This window comes from Archocentrus centrarchus, chromosome 9 (assembly GCF_007364275.1).
Source record: "Archocentrus centrarchus isolate MPI-CPG fArcCen1 chromosome 9, fArcCen1, whole genome shotgun sequence".
In the NCBI taxonomy this organism is placed as follows: Eukaryota; Metazoa; Chordata; class Actinopteri; order Cichliformes; family Cichlidae; genus Archocentrus; species Archocentrus centrarchus.
Window position 1 is genome coordinate 12,205,366 of NC_044354.1, and position 21,585 is coordinate 12,226,950.

Below are 21,585 nucleotides of genomic sequence, written 5' to 3' on the forward strand. Positions count from 1 at the left end.
AACAGCTCATAAAGGCGAGCTGTAATATGAGATAGATGGCAGCGTTGCAGGACTTAGCAGGTCACTTTATTTATGGTGCTGATCAAATGCAGTGGATTTCTGCGTACAAACATATGGAGGTGGTGTGGAGCTCTGAAGGAAGAGGTCACAAAATATTTTTTCCCTATTCTTCTGGATGTAACTTAGAGCCTTATGAATTGACTTCTTCAAAATCATAAGACCCACTCAGGTTTAGAGAAAGAGCAGCATCTATAAGATAAAAAAAATAGGAAGCATTGAGTAGAAATATGTAATGTGAGAATATGTATGCTCTTTTCTTTACTTCAGCAAATTAATTAGTAAATAAAGTATTTATGTACACTTTGTATATGAACACTTGTGCACATTTTTGTTTACTTCAAATAAAAGCAAAATTTGATCGCTTTTGCATATGACAACTAACTTATGTCAGCAAGTCAGGGTGATGAATTACTTTTGTTGCATACCACAAGAGAGAACCCTCCCCAAAATGGAGTAAGTAATGTAATGTTGGTGTTTAAGTTAATATGTAAACTAATGCTGATATGGCTTTATTTAATTGGCACAAGCTAGATAGAAACTTTTTCTTTAACTTTCAAAAGTTTGAGTCACTTTGACAGTCGGGGGGGGGGGGGGGGGGCATGCAGCAAATCTGTCCTCTGCCCTCCCTTTTTTGAAACCATACCGAGAACTTTCATAGGACAGAGCAGAGTGTGTGTGCGTGTGTCCATGTTGTATGTGCATGTATGTGTGTTAACCTTGAATACTTTTACTTTCCTGGTTCCCAGGTGTACTCTTAATCACCTTATCCGTCAGCAGTGGTACACCATTTGTGGACACACACAGCCACACACTAGACAGGACATTTTTTTAATGCTGAACCAATCGACTCCGAGTCACTCTCTGGGTATTTCATCAGAGCAGTCACCTTGCAGTGGCTAAAAGACATGGAATGTGGTAGAGTGAAAGAGAAGTCAAGGCAAAATGGGAAGGGGAGAAAGGGAAAGCTGGAAGTTGGGATGGCAGGTGGGAGCTGAAAGATGAGAGCCAAAAAAGTTGGCAGCAACAGCAAGACCATCTCTTTTTTTTTTTTAACACCAAAACCATCTGCTTGGTCTGAAGTCTTTTTCATGTCCACCACATTCCCTTAATTAAATCATCCAATAAAAATTAAACCACCGTGTATCATCTTCATTTTTCTCCCTTATTTCTCTCAAAACCAGCAATCCACCAAACTTCCCAACCATCAATCTAACTTTGATTATATCTTTGCTATCAGGAGTCAAACATGACTTAACAAGAAAATGCACAATAAAACATCTTTTTAAAGGACGTGTTTATCACTTTGAATCTTTTCAATTCATAGCCATTAATCATTCTCGCCTATATTCATACAGAGTCAAAGACTGGAGGACCACAAGTTGTTGTTGCTGTTTTTGTTTTGGTTTTTTTTGTTTTTTTTTGTTTGTTTTTTTTTTGTTTTTTTTTTTGGGGGGGGGGGGTGCTTGAAGTTTAAATTTAGTTGTTTCAAAATTCAAATGAACACAGTCCATACAACAAAAAGTCAATGCATCATTCTCATCACCATAGCCATGAATGCTGATTCAATCTGTTCAACTGCTTGAATCCAATTATCCTTTCCAGCAATGTACACACACACTTGCACAAACATTTTTTCTCCCAATCTTCTAATGTTCAATTTTGGAGAGGCTTTGTCAGCTGTAGCCTCCCTCTCCTCTGTTAAACTGAAAGGAGAGGCGTCTGGTGTGACCTTTTGCTTCTGTAGCTCATTTGTCCCAAAGTTCTAAATGTGTGTTCAGAGATGTTCTTCTGCATCCCTTGGTTACCTTCTGGTTATTTGAGCTACTATTGCTTATCTGAGCTCAAACCAGTCGTCTGGTTTTTTTTTTTTTTTTTTTTTTTAAATCATTCTCTGTCATTTGAATTCCCTGGAAAATGATCAGCAATTTCCTAAATAATCAAACAAACTGATTTGCCAATAATAAGTATGCCATGTTTACGATAATGTGAAAAAGCCTTAAGCCACCACTCATTTCTTTATATTTGCTAGGAAAATGGGAAATATGGGCAGCAGTTTATTGAAACAATCAAATATATATGGAAATACAGTATATAAAACAAAAATGGAGTTTGTACAGTTCTAAAGGCTTGAAAGTCAATATTTGGCCTGAAATCTTTTAGGCAAGCTTCCTTATTAGTTTAAGCAGCCTTCAGGAATAGTTCTCCAGGCTTCTTGAAGTACATTCAAATCTCTCTATGGATGCTGCATTTTGTTCCCTTCTCTATCAAGATGATCCCAACCCTACTTCAAAACTATCGAGGTCCGGGCTCTGGGGAGGCCAATCCATGACTGATAGTATACATTGTGTTTTTCCATCCAGGTTTGCTTTCACTGCTTTGGCAGCATGTTTGGGATCATTGTCTTGATGTAAAATAAAGCTGTGGCCAATCAGACACTTTCCAGATGTTACTGCATGAAGGATAAAAAACCTGACCACAATTATCTACATTCATAATTCTATCAATTATAACAACACCCTGAACACCACTAGCTGAAATGCAGCTCTAAACCATTACAGAGCCTTCACTGTGTTTTACACATGGCTGTAGACACTCACTGGTTCTACGTCTCTCATGACCTCCTCCACGCAAACTGATTTGAACCAAAAATTTCAAATTTGGATTAATCGCTCCACAAGAGCTGTTACCGCTGATTTTCAGTTCCCAACAATGGCTTCTTGACAGCCACCCTTCCACTGAGACCATTTCTGATGAGGGTTTGGTGAACAGTAGTTGGATCAACTAAAAAGCCAGATGCATCTCTCTGGTCCTGTGTCAGGTCTTTGTCCTTTATTTCTATATTTAATTAATTTCTTTTTTTTAAATTTGTCTTTTTGTGACAAGTTGGTTCTTTGCCAAGTTGTCTGTCATGTATAGACACCACTGGATCATCCCATGAATGTCTCTTTTTATGCTTAATTGATTCATAAGTCAATGTTAAGTGGCGTAATAAACAAAAGAAACTCTCCAAGTACAAAGCCTGGACTGAAATGAGTGAAAAAGCAGCCAATGTCCAAAGAAAAACTTTGAAACACCCTCAGAAAGCCTGGAGAACTATTATTCAAGACTATTTTTAAAAAATTACAACTTCTGGCAAAATCTGGCTCATTACAAGCAAAATATAAAGAAATCAGCGGTGTCTCAAAATGTCTGCGCAATACTGCAATTCACCCTTTTTCCCCACTTCTGATGTTTAGCATGGACTTCAGCAAATTGCTTTGATCTCGTCTTCTGCCATGTGATTATATCTACTTTAATAAGTAATTAAAAAGGTGATGAAATTGTGAGATATTGGCTGCTGTACGGCTGAGATGTCCTTCAGGTACTAGAGGCTTCAGAGACAAGAGGCCACATTTGAGTCCAAATGCGTGAACAAGGCATTAGAGGTGAACACGCTGTCTTCTTGATGTATAGTACACCAATATAGGTAGTAACCTAGTACTGTACCTATATTATAAATTCCCAACCACACAGTGAGGTCTACTTTAATGTGATATAAATCTATCAGATTCTGTGTTTAGAGTCACATTGGTTAAGAGAGTTATGTGAGGACACAGACTATTGCTGGGGCTGAATGATAACTTCATAATACAGTCAGTCCCTGTGGGGAATGACAGCCTGAACATAGCATGATGGTTCATTATGGGAGTAATCACCCAAAGCTTTAGCCCTAAATCCACCACATGGCTACCCACACAACACAAAGACACACATAGAGGAAGAAAAAGTGAAAGACAAAGACAGAAAGATAGAGGCAGAGAGATACTATGGCAAAAAATACACACAGGAGACGAGGACAAACAAGCTGGCACAGCACACATGGAGACAGGACAGCAACACAAATGGTATGATGTTCACAGTGGGGCAAATAAAGACAAGCCTTCAAAAAAAAAAAAAAAAACCTTCCATAGACACAAGGAGAAAACGGGGAAGTGATTGAGGGATGAGACACACTTCTTTCATGCCAGGCAATTCCAGGAACAATTTCCTAGTCTTAATTAGTAAGGGAGATGGTGAAATGAGGAGTTGGCTGTGAGTTGATTTCCATAAAGATTGAGAATGAAATTAAAGGAGATTAAAGCAAACTGCTTGGGGGGATGAACAGACATACACACACATTCACACAACAGTGATAACTTATGGCTGACAAAATGTCAGCAGTTTGATAGCAAGAGTACATGTTTACCTGAGAATTTCTCTCTTTTTTTTTGCTCTTTATTTATTTATTTTTTGAAGGTAAGAGGGTCTGTGACATTGTCTTCATTACACCACGGGCTTAGTGGAAGATGTGTGTTTTTGTGCACACATGTGCGTAAGGAAAATACTGCGTGTGCACAGAGGAGGAGAGGAGGTATAGCTGAATCAATTCGCTGAACCAAATTCACTCCCAAACTGCAAACAGCATTATCCAGCTTCATAACAAAACCATGCATACATTCTTGAGAAACCTTTTTAGAATTACAATAGAGTTGAGAAGCAGAGGCCTTGTGTTCTTCATTGTGAACACTCTTATATGTACAGTAAAAGAGTGTGAGCATTTATTCAAAAATGACCTCTTCCTGCATAAAGTCCCCTTTGCCTTTCTCTTCATCTGCTTCTCGAGTCCATCATCGCCCCCTCTTTCCATCTCCCTCTGAAACTTCTTCTTCCATTGCTCAAGTAAAACTGTTATTATGTTTGTGGTTAGTTTGTTGCCTCAGGCACCTCTACATAAGCACATTCAGAGCAATTATCGAGAATGGGTGTCTTTGCCTGCATACTACCCATGCCAAATCATATTGGTTTCCCCCTGATGCAGCTGCTCCAGCAATAAAGAGCAATGCGAGATTCTTGGGAAGAAAAGAGGAAAGAAGTCTGCTTTACTTTCACAGAGGATAATTTGGACATCCACTTTCCTTCAGAATGGCTTGAAAATAAAAAAGTAACAAAAAAGCAAAACAAAACAACAACAAAGGGTTAGAAGAAAAGCAAGCTGATGCAGAGAATACAAGGCATACAAAAGGAGAAGATATTTAATAAACATCAGAAAAAAAAAGATATAAATGGATTTGAAATTAAAACATTAAATGATAACCATCCACTTAAGCCGTGGCGGAAATAAATTACATTTGCTCTCTTGTTATTGTAACAAAGATGTTTTTTAAAGTCTTATCTACAATTCAGTTGCAGATAACTAATGCAAATTATTTCCAGTTGATGATATCCACATTGTTCTTTTTACATATCTTTTGTGATGCAGACAGCCCAACTTTCATTCTGCCAAGTTAAAATATAATTATACGAGGTGTGGCAGAAAAGTAATGAGACTGATTTTATATTTACCAAAGTTTTTATTTTTTTCAAACATCAATGTTATCCCCTTCAAAATAGTTCCCTTGGGCAGCTACACACCGATGGAGACGTTACACTCTTTTGGATGTTTTCTAAAGTACAGAAATGACGTCCTTTGAGGACATTTTTCAGTTTAGGAAAAAGGAAAAAGTCACAGGGGCTGAGGTCAGGTGAATAGGGGGGCTGGGGAACCACAGGAATGCCTTTTGAGGCCAAAAATTCTGTGATGGAGAGGGCAGTGTGAGATGGGGCGTTGTCATGATGGAGCATTTTTTGACAGAAGGGGAATCGTCCACAAAGAATTTGTTTCTCCAGGACAAACTGTCAACCAAGGTTTTTATAAAGATGTCCTTGAAAGGCTCAGAAAAAGAAAAGGGTCATTCGCGTGAGACCAGACATTGCAGACAAATGGATGCTCCAGGAAAAAAATAAAAACTTTGGTAAATACAAAATCAGTCTCATTACTTTTCTGCCACACCTCGTAGATATCTTCAGTTAAATTATTTTGCATCTGTAATGTCTACAAGTGAGAGGCAGGAGGGACCAGTGGCTTATGGCAGGGCAATCCACTCCTCTAGCAATTTCCTTAACCACTCATCCACCTTAGAGTCAAGAGGGCAAAGTAATCCATACATCCCTCCATCCACCATATTAATAATAATAATATTAGGCATACATGTTACATTGTATGTCAATAAACTCAGCTGAACTGAATTACTGAAAACCCAGTTTTGTATACACATATTCTCTGGGCCCCTCCCCAATCAGACCAGGAGCGACATGTTTAGCCGCGTGTTTTCCTTGAATCGCTGGCTGTCTGAGTGGTGTCCAAAAAACGACGTGGGCTTCATAGATAATTGGCAAAGTTTCTGGGGAAAACCTGGTCTTGTTAGGAGAGACGGCATCCATCCCACTTTGGATGGAGCAGCTCTCATTTCTAGAAATCTGGCCAAATTTATTAATCCTCCTAAAAACTGACTACCCAGGGTTGAGACCAGGAAGCAGAGTTGCAGTCTTACACGCCTCTCTGCAGCTTCTCTCCTCCTGCCATCCCCCCAAAACCCCATCCCCATAGAGTCGGTGCCTGCTCCCAGACCACCAAAAACCAAAGCTAAAATCAGCAAAAAACTATTTAAGCATAAAAATTCAAAAACAATAAATAATACAGCTTCATCAACTGCACCAAAGAATAAAACAATTAAATGTGGATTGTTAAACATTAGGTCTCTCTCTTCCAAGTCCCTATTAGTAAATGATTTAATAATTGATCAACGTATTGATTTATTCTGCCTTACAGAAACCTGGTTACAGCAGGATGAATATGTTAGTTTAAATGAATCAACACCCCCGAGTCACAGTAACTGTCAGAATGCTCGAAGTACAGGTCGAGGAGGAGGATTAGCTGCAATCTTCAATTCCAGCTTATTAATTAATCAGAGACCCAGACAAAGTTTTCATTCTTTTGAAAGCCTGACTCTTAGTCTTGTCCATCCTAATTGGGAAAATCAAAAACATGTTTTATTTGTTATTATCTATCGTCCACCTGGTCCTTACTCAGAGTTTCTGTCTGATTTCTCAGACTTTTTATCTGATTTAGTGCTCAGTTCAGATAAAATAATTATAGTGGGTGATTTCAACATCCATGTAGATGCTGAGAATGACAGCCTCAACACTGCATTTAATCTATTGTTAGATTCAATTGGCTTCTCTCAAAATGTAAAGGAGCCCACCCACCACTTTAATCATACTCTGGATCTTGTCCTAACATATGGCATAGAAACTGAAGACTTAACAGTATTCCCTGAAAGCCCCCTCCTGTCTGATCATTTCTTAGTAACATTTACATTTACTTTAATGGATTACACAGCAGTGGGGAATAAGTTTAATTACAGTAGAAGTCTTTCTGAAAGTGCTGTAACTAAGTTTAAGGATCTAATTCCTTCATTGTTATGCTCTTCAGTGCCATGTGCCAACACAGTGCAGAGCAGCTACCTAAACTCTGCTCCCAGTGAGGTTGATTATCTCGTCAATAGTTTTACATCCTCACTGCGTATAACTTTGGATACTGTGGCTCCTCTGAAAAGGAAAGCTTCAAATCAGAAGTGCCTGACTCCGTGGTATAATTCACAAACGCACAGCTTAAAGCAGATAACCCGAAAGCTGGAGAGGGAATGGCGTCTCACTAAATTAGAAGATGCTCATTTAGCCTGGAAAAAGAGTTTGTTGCTCTATAAAAAAGCCCTCCGTAAAGCTAGGACATCTTACTATTCATCATTAATTGAAGAAAATAAGAACAACCCCAGGTTTGTTTTCAGCACTGTAGCCAGGCTGACAAAGAGTCAGAGCTCTGTAGAGCCGAGTATTCCTTTCACGTTAACTAGTAGTGACTTCATGGATTTCTTTACAAATAAAATTTTAGACATTCGAGAAAAAATTATTCATAACCATCTCAAAGATTATTCTTCATGTTCGGCTGCTTTCAGCACTGCTGGTATTTGTTTAGACTCTTTTGCTCCAGTTGATCTTTCAGAGTTAACTTCAATAGTTACTTCCTCCAAACCAGCAACATGTTTGTTAGATCCCATTCCTACTAGACTGTTCAAAGAAGTCTTTCCAATTATTGATGCTTCAATCTTAAAAATGATCAATCAGTCTTTATTAGTTGGCTATGTACCACAGACCTTCAAGGTGGCTGTAATTAAACCTCTGCTTAAAAAGCCATCACTTGACCCAGCTGTCTTAGCTAATTATAGGCCAATCTCCAACCTTCCTTTTCTCTCAAAGATTCTTGAAAGAGTAGTTGTAAAACAGCTAACTGATCATCTGCAGAGGAACGGTTTATTTGAAGAGTTTCAGTCAGGTTTCAGAATTCATCACAGTACAGAAACAGCATTAGTGAAGGTTACAAATGATCTTCTTAGAGCCTCTGACAGTGGACTCATCTCTGTTCTTGTCCTGTTGGACCTCAGTGCAGCTTTTGATACTGTTGACCATAACATTTTATTACAGAGATTAGAGCTTGCTATAGGTATTAAAGGTACTGCACTGCAGTGGTTTGAATCATATTTATCTCATAGACTCCAATTTGTTCATGTAAATGGGGAGTCTTCTTCAGACAGTAAGGTTAATTATGGAGTTCCACAGGGTTCTGTGCTAGGACCAATTTTATTTACATTATACATGCTTCCCTTAGGCAGTATTATTAGAAAGCACTGCATCAATTTTCATTGTTATGCAGATGATACTCAGCTTTACCTATCAATGAAGCCAGATGACACACATCAATTAGTTAAACTGCAGGAATGTCTTAAAGATATTAAGGCCTGGATGACCTCTAATTTCCTGCTTCTAAATTCAGATAAAACTGAAATTCTTGTTCTCGGCCCCACAAATCTTAGAAACACGGTGTCTAACCAGATACTTACTCTGGATGGCATTACTTTGGCCTCCAGTAACACTGTGAGAAATCTTGGAGTCATTTTTGACCAGGATATGTCCTTCAATGCACATATTAAACAAATATGTAGGACCGCTTTTTTGCATTTGCGCAATATTTCTAAAATTAGAAACATCCTTTCTCAGAGTGATGCTGAAAAGCTCATTCATGCATTTATTACTTCTAGGCTGGATTATTGTAATTCATTATTATCAGGCTGTCCTAAAAGCTTTCTGAAAAGCCTTCAGCTGATCCAAAATGCTGCAGCTAGAGTACTGACAGGGACTAGAAAGAGAGAGCATATTTCTCCCATATTGGCTTCTCTTCATTGGCTCCCTGTTAAATCTAGAATAGAATTTAAAATTCTTCTCCTCACATACAAGGTCTTGAATAATCAGGCACCATCTTATCTCAAAGACCTCATAGTACCATATCACCCCAACAGAGCACTTCGCTCTCAGACTGCTGGCTTACTTGTGGTTCCTAGGATACTTAAGAGTAGAATGGGAGGCAGAGCCTTCAGCTTTCAGACGCCTCTTCTGTGGAACCAGCTTCCAGCTTGGATTCGGGAGACAGACACCCTCTCTATTTTTAAGATTAGGCTTAAAACTTTCCTTTATGATAAAGCTTATAGTTAGGGCTGGATCAGGTGACCCTGAACCATCCCTTAGTTATGCTGCTATAGGCCTAGTCTGCTGGGGGGTTCACATAATGCACTGTTTCTCATTCACCTTATTTACTTTGTTTATACTCCACTCTGCATTTAATCATTAATTGATATTAATCTCTGGCTCTCTTCCACAGTTCTCTCCCCTCAGCCCAACCGGTCGCGGCAGATGACTGCCCCTCCCTGAGCCTGGTTCTGCTGGAGGTTTCTTCCTGTTAAAAGGGAGTTTTTCCTTTCCACTGTCGCCAAGTGCTTGCTCATAGGGGGTCGTTTTGACTGTTGGGTTTTCTCTGTATTATTGTAGGGTCTTTACCTACAATACAAAGCGCCTTGAGGCGACAGTTTGTTGTGATTTGGCGCTATATAAATAAAATTGAATTGAATTGAATATCATTACAAGCACTCAAATGTGCCTGTTGACTGAAAAAAAAAATTACAAAACACTGTAAATATCTAACATAACCTCAGATTTGTGTTTCCCAGAACTATTTGGAAAGCAGTTCATGTACCTTGTTTAGACAAGGGTAGAAACTTACAAAAAATACTTAGCATCTATCACTGTCTAACATGGGCTAACTTCAAACAGATCAACAAACCACAGGACACAAAGAAGAGTGCCAAAGAGGAAGAACAAGCCACAGCCTGCAGAGCTCTGAAAGCTAGCAAACATTCACTGTAACCAACTATACAGTTACCATGTCATTAGGTAATTCTTTCTGTCTTGGCAGGCAGTTATTTAAAAAAAAAAAAATCAGCTGGTCATTAGATTAACCTATTTTCATCCTTCACACACACACGCACACACACACACACACACACACACACACACAGTCATTGGCTCGTAGTGTCTGTGGTTCAGCTACAAGCACATAGCTTTAGCTTGTCAGGATTTATTCTCTTGTGATCGTGCTGTGCTTTAATTGAACAGCACTTTTCTGCATTTTATTATTATTTTTTTTGTTTTTACTGTTTACTGTAACAACTGATGTTTGTAACAATTCTTTCTGCTCTTAAGAAAGAGAGTAGAGAGACAGAGAGATGAATTGATTATATTTTCACTGCAAATGAGTGAACTAAGAACAACCTGAGAGTAGATTAAAAAGGACTATGCGGTGTAAATCGAATATAGCTCAGACATGTGAACAAAACAAAATTTGCATCACTGAACTAACTGTGAAAAAATCACCATGCTGCAATATAACAATATAGTATTGCACACTTTTGTGGTGAGACCACTGTTGAGTTTTGTTTTTAACTGACTGTTATCAGCCTGTTTTTTTATTCCAGTTTACTGTTAATGCAGTAAGGGTCATGATTCTAAATGTGTGCAATTTAATATTACAAAAAGTAACTTTTTATTCATTACTAATAATATGAATATTTATACTAATTAATTCTAGGCAATACTGATAAAGGTGGCTACATGTTTGTAAGACTTAATCAGCTATATGGTCTTGCTGCAGTTGTCTGTGTGGTTTATATATATATATATATACATACATATACACATATACATACATACACACACCTCCCTTAAAAAAGTGACCTTTCCTCAGCGTACATACTAATTAACTTACTTTCGTAAATTTGAAATACATTTTTAAAAAAGCAGTTTTCCTCCTTGGTTTTTTAAGCATTTAATAAAGTCGACTTCTTAAAACTGTGAACTCAGAAAAACCCAAATCTCAAGGAGGTCTAGAAAACCAAACAAAGAGCTATGTTTTTTTTTTTTTATTTTAAAATAAAAAAAAATAAAAAAAAACAATGCTACCAATTAATATTATTCTATAAAAGCTGAAGAAAACTTCGACAGCACTAGCCCAACGAACCCAAACTCAGTACAGAAACTGCTGAATCTCACCAGTCCTAAAAAAACAAGAACAAAAAAATTTTCTAACATTTACATAACTCGGTGCAACTCTGACACATCAATATATCAACCTGTATCAATATGAGAACATGAGCTCTATCCATACAAATCCGAGTTCTAGAACGAGATACGTAATAATAATTTCAGCAAAAACAAGAGTACAAACTTGCAACTCATACAGTACTTACTCATACAGTAAGTTATTCACAGAATACACTGCACAGGTGAAAAACTACATCAAATGGGATTTGGGGAATCTGATCCATGCACACAGAAAACTACTGCATGCTATCTGGCACTGCACTCCAGTCAGGCACTTTTTGGATCCATTCATTTATCACATATTCTGGACTGCCATATCCCCTTATCTCCCCACACTTGCATCCTACGAGACCTATCAGCACTACAATTACAAAACTCTGCTGCCAGTATTCTCTTCACAGCCTTAACTATTGCAAAGAAGGCCATCTTCCTAAACTCGAGATCAAAAAACAACTTTAACATCTCACAGTGGAAGATGATAGGTTCAGATCATTTTAATAACTCAGAGAACAAACACACAACTCTTTTTGAACTTGCGCAAGGAGGAGAGATCCGTTCCTTGAACTCAGCTCGCGGCTGAGCGGAAGTTATCTGTCCCAAAGGACGGCTTCCTGCGCAGCGCTTTTATTTGGACTTTCACAATAAGATCACGTGGGTTACACCAAACGCAGTTTACAGCATGTAATAAACAACATTCTTGGCTTTTTCCTTACCATATATGGTAGTAAGTATCCTGTAGAATGTGCATGTAACATGGCGTATATGAGACACGTATCCTATGTGTGTATTCTCTGCAGGCTGAAAACAGCCTGCAGGTAACTACAACTTCCTTTGTAAAAATTTCACCACGTGTTTCCATTTCAAATATAAAAACAACAGTATCATATGTACATAAAACAACTTACAGAAAATATACAAACAGAAGGAATGATAATAAAGAGAATGGAATTTTTACCATAACTCCAACAGAAGAAACTTCTATTAAATCAAAAATCCTTAGAAAAAAATCTCAGCTTTCCTCAAACAGAAAACAGCTGAGTTCAACAAAAAATTGGTCCATTATCATCAATAAAGTAACACATGCTGTTGCCTGACCTCCATTATACAACACTGCATTACTACTTTTACTTTAACTGCTGACACCAATGTCACCACTATATTCACTGCATATGCATATGAATATGATTGTTCCTGCAAACCATTTCTGATGCAATGCATCTAGATATGTAAATGTATGTATACATTTAACCATGTGTGCTCGCGCCATTAGGTAATACCTATGTGCACATGTAAATATGAAAATGGGACCATGCATTTCTGTGTGTTCCTATATGTCACTGTTAATTATACATTCTTACCTCTGAGCCTGACTATCCTTTCAATATATTACTTCTCCACTTACTATAATATCTAATATGTGGTATTGGGGGCCCTGTTTTCACCATTTTAGTATCAAGACAAAACTACAAGCTAGTACTTTTGTTTATAATGATTATTTTAATAACACTATTTATTAATAACAAATCATTATTATTGTTATTATTATTACCACCTGGTGATGCTGATGACGATGGTAATGGTAATAATAGTATAACCCCCCCACATCTCCTTTATGTTAGCTCAGGTTTAATGACGTCTCAACATGGATGACTCTTGACAGGTTTAGAGCGGGCTCAAGAGGGGCCTCGGGTCACACTTTGCACCACACTTTGCACCACTGAGCCACACAAAAATCTCTTCAACTGGACCGTTGAACCACTTATAAACAAGCTCTCTCCTTAGGGTCTGTGGGCTGTTTTAAGGGGGCTCACACTCAGGGATGGTTCCTTCTAATCAGGTCTGGGGGCAACCCAGAGCTCTGTTAGTATGGTCCTAATTCCAAAATGATGCATACCACTAAAAAAAAAAAAAAAAAAAAAAAAAAAAAGGAGAAGAAACTTTCCACTCATGAACCACAGAACACTTCACTGCTGACCTGAGACCTCTCCCAGCAAAGCGACCCTCTAAGTACTATAACCTTTGAGTCATCTCTCCATCATCACCTGTGCTGCTGACTTGGAGACTCTTGACTATGAGTTATTTCATATGTTCTTCCTTTAACAATTGTATTAGTGCTATATTTATTAGTGTTATTGTTATTACAATCATTATTATTATTAATGATGATTTTGATAATGATTTAATGTTGTTGTAATTATTATTATATTGTTAAAATCCCCTCCCTTTCGCCCTCCTAACTGCATTAATCCCAGACTGAATAGAAATAAGCACCCTCACACTCACTGCACGCACTCACAATTACCCCTTTTTATTTGCTTTACCAGTTCTGTCTGGTCATAAGTGTCCTACTTCTCTGTTTTGTATGTTGTACTCATCATCATAATAATAAAAGCAAAACAAAAAACTCTGAACTCTTATAGAAAAGTCCTGAAAATCTAATAAAAAAAAGAAAAAAAAGAAAGACAGACATGAAGGTAGAATTTGACCTTGAGTGGCACAGTCATTTTCAGAGTGGTTATATAGGGAGTCATTTTCTCTAAGTGACTTTAGAGAGTCTCTTTCCACTCAGACCAGTTCTTTCACTCAATGCTCCACCCTGTCATTTCGACACTTCACAACCTGTGATCAGCTCTAGACACCAGACAAGGTCTTTCTATTCACAGTCAGATTTTGAACAAGTAAACAACTCAACTCGCTGACACAGCAGCAGCAGCATTTCCTCTGGATTGCGGTTTGTATAATGACTCATTAAGACGATAAAACTAGCTCAAAGGCAGTCTGCTGCCTCCGGTAAGTCCTATAAACAATATGTTTCAGAGATGAATTGAGCACAACTGCTCATCTTAGGTCTATGGTTATCGTTTTTCAATCTTAATTGAACTGTATTGTGAAGAGGTCAGCATGATGGTACAGTGGATATCACTGTTGCCTCACAGCAAGAAGGTCCTGGGTTCAAATCTACCATCAGGTCTTTCTGTGCGGAGTTTGTATGTTCTCCATGTGTCTGTGTGGGTTCTCTACAAGTACTCCGGCTTCTTGCCACAGCCCAAAGACATGCAGTTAGTGGGATTAGGTTAATTGGTGATTCTAAATTGACAATTTTGTGGGGAAAAAAACAAAACAAATCAAAACCTAACACATACTAAGCCTACCATAAAAGTAAAAACTTTTTTTATTCAAAAAACTTCCAAGTTTTATTTTATTTAATTTTTGCAACAGATTTTGTGTTGTTTTAACCTTTGACTTTTGCTGTTCATGAGACACCTCAGTAAAATTTTCTGCCTCCCTTTGAGTTGTGGCATTTTTTTTTTTTTCCTTTCTAAAAAGCAACGCTGTTAGAAAATGTAACAGAACAAAACACTAAATACACAGCCTTATGATGAGTGATGCATATGTAATTTTCCCCATAAATAGAACTTTAAAAGGTGACTTCAGTGAATGAGTGAGTTCTGTTGCGAGTAAATCAACACCACGGCTTACCATTATAACACATAAGCGTACCCTGAAGCAGTATTTGACATCTGGGAAAAAGCTCTGTGGCTTAGAGCAGTGGTGAAACACCATAACCACACTCCTACACACATACAGTCACCCTGTGGATTCTTAGTATAAAAATGTTTATTCAGTGTTTGCAAACATCATGAAGTCACTCTCGGAGCCAGAAACCAATATTCTCCTGATGATATCACCAAGCGAACAAACACTGAGGGTTTTCCACTGGAAAGTGTTTTCAGGGTGAATGCGGATGGATATACAGCAAGAATGTGAACAACACAGTCTGCTTTTGCTATACGCATTACTCAAACTGCTACTGTAAGCGTGCCATTTTATACTCAAAAAGGTCAAATGTGAAACTGCAGACACAAACCAAAGCGCTGCAGCTGTTTCCCTTTGCTGGGTTACGATTGTGTCTAATGCTGTAAGCTACAGTAGACGCAGGTTTAAGCCTAGGAGAGTGTAAAAACTATGTAGAAATGCTTAAACTCTGGCACAAGAAATCACCGTTGAGGCTTGTTTTCCTTGGTCTAATTTAACCATGATTGAAGGAAAACCTAAATACATGCAGCTGAGACATTTGCATCATAAGCAAAACAGACGAAATTCACTTACAGGCATTTTCCAGCTGACACAAGTAGCTGCCTGTGCTCCTGTGTGTCTGGACCCCTGATTGCTATGCAAACACTTGTCTCCGTGGAAGGTGGCAGAACAAATTGCCATCATCTGAAATTTGTGTGTGCGCAAAGTTGTGCGCAGCCCTGTGTGCATGTGTGTGCCCTTGACATATTGCTAATATATTGAAGGAGAAAGGTTTGACCTGATAGCCAGAGGGCCAGAGATCATGACTGACATTGCATGCACATTTATGTGCATGTACGTGTCTACATTCCCCCTACCCCCGTGTACCTGGCTGCAATGCTGTGAATGACTCAGTGAGTGTGTGAATATGTCTGTTTGCCTCATGTGCTTTATAAACCACAAAATAAGCTAAAGTGGTCTGTTACAAAAGTCCAATAAATCTGTCAGATATTAAATATCACTGTGTGTTTGACAATTTTACAGTCACAACACTTATTGCCATTATCCAGCTACAAACTGCATATTTTGTTAGTGACTTGAAGAGTTACTTTTATAGTTATTGGAAAGCCTGGAGATGCTGGGGAATGACACAATTTAACAGGGAAAAGGAGAGAGCACTGATGACAGAATTAAACAATGAGCACGTGAAGAGTGCACTCTCAATAAGCAATACCAAGTAAAAGGAGAGAAAAACAATGGGAAAGAAAATGAATGGGAAGGTGAATGCAGGAGAGAAGTGCTGAATTGCTGTTGCATGGTGTGGTGGGGGAAAAAAAAGACACTTTGCTCAGCAAGCTCTAGCTGCCAGGAAGCATTTTAATCACAACAGTAGATCCAAATAGGAGCCGAAAAGCAGGGTAGGTCAGGAGGTTGGGTCGATTTGAAGTAAAAGGTTATCACAAAAGGGGGCTGAGTGTAATCAGATCTGTTTAAGGGAAAAGTCACTGTTATAACTGAAAAGGGAGAAAGTGAAGGACGGTGGGGCAGATAAAGTCAGAAGTAAAATACACTAGTACGTGGCGAAAATAAATGCATAAAAAAAAGATCTGAAGAGAAATTTATTTCTCTATTTATTTATTTTTTCCTTCTTTGATATTTGTTGACCCTTCAAACCTTCCTAGAGGCATCATCCATCAGCACCCTTCCACCTAACCTCGAGCAAGTGTCTCACAGTTGTGCAATTAGAAATTTTAACCTACTTGTGGAGAAGTTGGCTGATGAAACGTGGAAAGACACGATCCAGAAAAAGCCAGTTTGCTTTTGCTAAATTAGTGCGAAGATTTATGATTTAGTCTAGAATGCTGGCAGCCTCAAAAGAACTGGGTAGGCAATACAGTGGACAATACAAAACACTCTATGTTCAATATAAACAAACACATAACTTTTTACTATTTTTTTCTCTTTTATTGGCTTCACTTTCATATCATGTAATTTTTGTAAACTGCTGATAAATATAGTTGCAGCATTTTTGGAGCCTTTTACCACGATTGACAGCATTAATAAATCTGAAAAAAAGCCCTAAAAAAAAACAAAAAAACAAAAAAAACAAAAGTTGTGATATGATGTATAAGGTCTCTCTCCTGTGTACATACACACATTAACGTACCTAAAAATCGCTGGCATACTTTGAAGTGTCAAATGCATTGCTGATAAGCTGAAACTAAAAAATACAATAGTGTCTACAGTCATGTTTTCCTTTGTGAGCCTCAGAAACCTGTAAACATAAACTTGTACTCATTCATCTCTTAGTATATATCAGCCTAAACATAAGCCAAAAACAGCACATTACGCAGATTTCACTGCACCCCAAGGAGGGCCCACTCCATTTGAAAATGTTATAAGCAGAGCTTAGAAGGATATTTCCGACTATGTCACTAACTCTCTGCTGACAGAAAAAACATCCTCATATGCTGAAACACTGCAGAGAGTAGTGATGTTGTTATGAATTAAAATGGTCTTTAAAGCTGACAAGCCAAATTAGCTAAGAGATGTATTGCTGCGGTACTGCCACAACACTGGATTGCACAAAACACAACAGAAGCGAGTGCATCCCTGTGAAATATCACTTCAGTGTCTAATAATAATTGTGTCACCTTACAGTAACTGCATTTCTTCTAAGTTGAACTCTGAAGCACTTGCTCTTATATATTTAGATTTCCACTACAAAAAAACCCCCAGAATATGAATGGAATGCAAACAGGAATACACCTTAATGTTATTTATGAAGATTTAAAACACTGGCATCCTCCTCAGCATGGACTGCACGCTACGTTTGCACAGATTTCTGCAGAGCCGTTCTGACATTGCAAATGTTCTTTTTGCTGGAGGGGTTGTGCTGCTTCACCTTCATCGTTAAAATATCCCAAAGGTGTTACACTCTGGATTCAAGTTAAGGAACCTACTTTGCCAGGTCAGTTTTCATTTCTCTCCTCTTTAGAAACCCTTTTGGTAGTAGCTGCAGCCCTCTGCAAACCTGAACTGGATAAGTGGTTAAAGAAAATGGATGGGCTTTGGATTATTATCACACTGGGATAGTCCTATTCACCTGAGCTTTTGAAGACTGGGAGTCAGCTGGTCAGCTAGTATTTAAAATTTTACTTTGGAGTACGCATTCACCGGGGTAAGTCCTGGGCAGATTCACACTCAACATGCTGGACCTCATCTGGCCCCAACAAGTCATCATGGTCTTATCCCAAAGGATGCGCTCCCATTCATCATCAGGCTTCTTTTCATGTTCACAAGCAAATGCTAGTTTTGTGTATGATTTAACTTTTATTCCTTGGACTTTCTTCAAGATATTGTTCTCTCATTTATTCCATGCTATGCACAAATGCTAACGTTATATGAGAGTATACCTTTCGTACTTTCTGAGCTCTATCAGAAACTCTCATTTCCATTGATAACCTAGTGTGCCAAGTCAGAAGCTCTCACCTGGCTGTTTTTCGCTGCTACACTCTTCAAGTAGTGGTTCTGAAATTCATTTTAATGCAATTAGGCTAATTGGAAATCACAGGTGCACTCAATTTTATTCAAATGATCACAGGATTTGAACTTGAGTGTCAGTAATCACAAGTGTATCTATCTTTGTTACAATGAGATTCTGCCTTGGGGCAATTAGTTTATTTTCAATTTATTTTTTGGAATCCTTTATTTTTCATGCTTCATAAGAGGAACTTCTCGAGTCATCGTCTATTTGAGAGGTGATAGAATTTTGAATGGTTTGACATTTAAATGATGCTGCAGATGGCTGTATTCATTCCATTTATACAGTGCATTGGTCAGTGTGTCAGCAAATCTTTCTACAAATTCTGTTTAACATATTCCAATAATCAAATATAAAGTTATATTTAAATGTGATTGTTCAATGCCATGTTTTTATTTCCATTCATTATTTGTTTATTAATACAGTCAGGTTCATAAGTTTTTGGAAAATGACAAGATTTATAGTTTTGTCTCTGCACACCACTGACCTGGATTTCAATCAAATAATCAAGATGTGACTGCAGGGCAGACTTTCAGCTTTTTTGAGGCTCAAAACTATTCAGACAAAGTAACAATTTTAAATATAAAGAATATTTCAATATTTAGACCGAAATCCTTTGCAGTCACTGGCTGCCTGAAGTCTAGAACCCGTGGCCATCACTAAATGCTGTGCTTACTCCCTTGAGATGCTCTGCAAGGCCTTTACTGCAGCTACCTTCAGCTGTGGCTGGAGTTGCAGTATGTGGATCTCTCTGTCTTCAGTTCCATCTTCAATAAGTGAAAAGCAATTCTCTTTTGGGTTGACATCAAGTGACTGACTTGGGCACTGAAGAATATATCCCGGTTCTTTTCCTTGAGGAACTCCTGAGTTGCTTTTGCAGTATGCTTTGGGTCATAATCCATTTGCAATGTGAAGTGCAGTCAGATCAGTTTTGCAGCATTTGGCTGAATCTGAGCAGATAGTACAGCCGTGGACACTTCAGAAGTCATCCTGCTACTTCTATCAGCAGTCACATCATCAATAAACACTTGTGACCCAGTTCCAAGAGTAGCCATACATGATATTGCCTCCACTATGTTTGACAGATGATGTGGTATGCTTCAGATCATCAGCTGTTTCTTTCCTTCTCCATACTCTATTCCCATCATTCTGGTACAAGTTAATTTTGGTTTCATCGGGCCAAATAATCTGTTTAATAATGGTTGTGATCATCCACTTGAGTTTTCTATTTTGGTCTTCCAAGCCTTTTGGTGCTGCTGAATGGAGGGCTGTGCATAAAAATGGCTGCAAATCCTAAACAGGTAATACCATCCTTTTGTTAAACACCTTGAATTAAAGCAGAAAGTTTGCTCGTCAAATCGCGTCTCAGTTGAAATCCGCTGTGGTGATGTAGAGAGGCAAAATTACAAAAAAATGTGTCACTGTCCAAAAACTTATGAACCCAAATGCATATTGGTTTGTTGTCAAACTGCCAAACTGATATTTTAAGTACTTTTTTTTATTATATATTATATTATACATAAATAAAACAAAGCAATCAAGTTTGCCAAAGTGAAAATGTGAGACATATTTACAGCCAAATAAAACTTGCAGTAAAACCCAAGGGTCCATATGATGGATTTCCTTCTTCAGAAAGAATAAGACCAACCTGGGAGAACAAGTCTTTCACGGCACACGTCTGTTAGAGTGATACTGTCTGTTAAAGTCCTACACATAGGGATGTGTGCAGTTTATCCTGTGTGCCTGCTGAATGGACTCTGTCATATTCTCCAGTTGTCCCTTTGAGAGCGCACTGAAGCAGAGCCAAACTGTCAGTATAAGCCTGGTAAACCGGAGAGGTGGGGTCGATTTTGTTATTGGTAGTTCTTTTCTGCTTGACCTTTCTATAACCTGAGCACTCAGACAAGTCCCAGTTGTCTTATATGGCTGAACTGACCAGAGCAATGACGCTTAGAAAACTACTCTTGTGGCTTCAATTCTCAGTGAAAGGAGCTCTGAAGGAACAATCCATTGTGTTATATGAGGCTGATGCTGAAAGACCAAACGACTTCCTTTAGATGATTTTTATCAAACATCTCAATTCCCTTGCTCCTCGGATGCTTTACAGCTGTCAAGTGACCATCATTTATGACAGGATTTAGCTTTTTTTCCTTTCTCTGAACTGTTGCTGGGGAATAGCGCTCCTGAAATGATTTCCCCATGTGATAACTGTGTACGCATTACATAGTAGTACTGTCTGCTAGAATGATATGAAGTCTGGTAAGCTTTAATCTGTGCTGTGTTCTTTTGGTGACCTTATAGTCAGACTCCCAGTTGTCTTATTAAATTCTTCACCAGACCATAACAGGAAGCCACTGATGGCGGACTAAAGTTATAGAGCTAATTCTCAGCTTAGAAATGTTACCCACTGTGCATAATTCAGTGTAAATTGTTTCAAAGTTGTTTTTTTTCCTCAGACTCCAGTTTTTCCTACTTAAAATGTAGCTGAGTATAATGGTCTTTTAGTGAAACTGCTTGCATAAAACAAGACAACAGTTCTTTTCATCTGTTTTAAAAAATGCAGAGAGTAATGCAGCAAAGTGCAAAACTTCTACGCAAAGAAACAAACTCATCTTATTGTATCCTGCTGCTGTGTGGAAAACTACTGCAGGCATGTGCAACATAAAATCAGATCACTGCTGGAAATGATGGGGGAAAAAAATCTTAAATTGAAGAGGGATTTTTTTTGTGTTTTTATTTGTAAAAAATAGGCAGTAAATGTGTTCTACAAAACATCCTTGCACTGAGTGTGGTGATAATTCACACACACTGGGGATCAAGCCAGTGGTGACACCTTTATTTGCATTGAATAAGGTAATCACTTTTTCCTGTCTGCTTTTCACAAAAGGCTCTTTTCATGAGACTGAATCAAGCAGATTGGGTATTGTAACTGATAACTGTATTTGTGTCCATAAAATTGCAGACTTACATATTTTTATTTCACTTACATATTTCTTTTTAAATATATAGTTGTAAATATATAATGCTGCCTATCCACTTACTCGAGTAAACTGTATCTCCCAGCTCTTATATCTCACGTG

General features: G+C 38.1%; 1 protein-coding gene across 2 annotated transcripts in view; it reads right to left on the minus strand.

The window, feature by feature from the left end:
* Positions 1 to 21,585, minus strand: part of unc5ca (unc-5 netrin receptor Ca) — a 200,977-nt gene that overhangs the window by 72,244 nt on the left and 107,148 nt on the right. The window lies entirely within an intron of this gene.